This window comes from Pygoscelis adeliae, unplaced genomic scaffold, assembly GCF_000699105.1.
Source record: "Pygoscelis adeliae isolate BGI_AS28 unplaced genomic scaffold, ASM69910v1 Scaffold463, whole genome shotgun sequence".
NCBI classification, from domain to species: domain Eukaryota; kingdom Metazoa; phylum Chordata; class Aves; order Sphenisciformes; family Spheniscidae; genus Pygoscelis; species Pygoscelis adeliae.
The window spans coordinates 1,417,996-1,419,466 of NW_008824471.1; positions in this window are offsets into that span (position 1 = coordinate 1,417,996).

Below are 1,471 nucleotides of genomic sequence, written 5' to 3' on the forward strand. Positions count from 1 at the left end.
TGTTAAAGACTGAGGCAAAGAAGGCATTAAGTACCTCAGCCTTTTCCTCATCCTCGGTGACAATGTTCCCCCCCGCATCCAATAAAGGATGGAGATTCTCCTTGGCTCTCTTCTTGTCATTAATGTATTTGTAAAAACTTTTTTTGTTGTCTTTAACGACAGCGGCCAGGTTGCGTTCTAGCTGGGCTTTTGCCTTTCTCATTTCCTCTCTGCACGACCTAACGAGATCCCTGTACTCTTCTTGAGTCGCCTGCCCCTTCTTCCACAAGTGGTAAACTCTCCTTTTTTTCCTGAGTCCCAGCAAAAGCTCCCTGTTCAGCCAGGCCTGTCGTCTTCCCCGCCCGTTCTTCTTGCGGCGTACAGGGACAGCCTGCTCCTGCGCCTTTAAGACTTCCTTCTTGAAGATCGTTCCTGGACCCCTTTGCCCTTCAGGATGGTCTCCCAAGGGACTCTCTCAACCAGCACCCTGAACAGGCCAAAGTCCGCCCTCCGGAAGTCCATGGTTGTGGTTTTGCTGGCCCCCCTCCTTACTTCACCAAGAATTGAGAATTCTACCATTTCATGGTCGCTAAGCCCAAGACGGCCTCCGACCACCACATCTCCCACCAGTCCTTCTCTGTTTGTAAACAGCAGGTCGAGCGAGGCACCTCCCCTGGTAGGCTCACTCACCAGCTGTGTCAGGAAGTTGTCTTCCACACACTCCAGGAACCTCCTAGACTGCTTCCTCTCTGCCGTGTTGTATTTCCAGCAGATGTCCGGGAAGTTGAAGTCCCCCACGAGAACAAGGGCCAGCGATCGAGACACCTCTGCCAGCTGAATTGAATTTATTTGATTTGAAATAATACAGCATAGTAAGGCTGTTAAAAGCTACTTACCATTCCAGCATTGGTGTACTTCTTAAAATTTATTTTCATCTTCAACTGTGTTTACTTTTAGTTGTCACTAAGACCTGCTATTCTGTTCAATCTGTACGATCAAATCATATAGTCTATGGTTGATTTTGCATTTCTTATGTATTATGAAATATTCTATGTTTTCTGGGAGGGAAGAAAAAAGATTTCGCTCTGAAGAAACCTTCAGACTGGTTTCCTCTTCTCAGCTTTCCTCTGAAACTGTATTCAGTAGTAGTCTTTGTGCAAAAAGAAAAAAAAATTAAAAAAAAAAAGATTGCCAAGGAAGTTCTGTTTGAGAGACTTGAGGGAACTGATGGGGTATTAAATTGGACTTAGTTTACAATTCATTAGGAAAACAAGGCTTCCCTCTCCTCAGAAGGAACTGGACACTTCTAGATTCACATAAGTAAATCCTATGTCAGTATAAGATTTTTGTATTGCATATTTAAACTTGTTGTGCCTTCCTATTAAACAAAGTAGGGCTGAGTCTGCTCACTTTGTTGCCTTACAAGTAGGAGAACTTAACTTACAGGCCCTGTGGTATCTGCTTTGTTAGTGGCTGGTCAATGATCTTATTC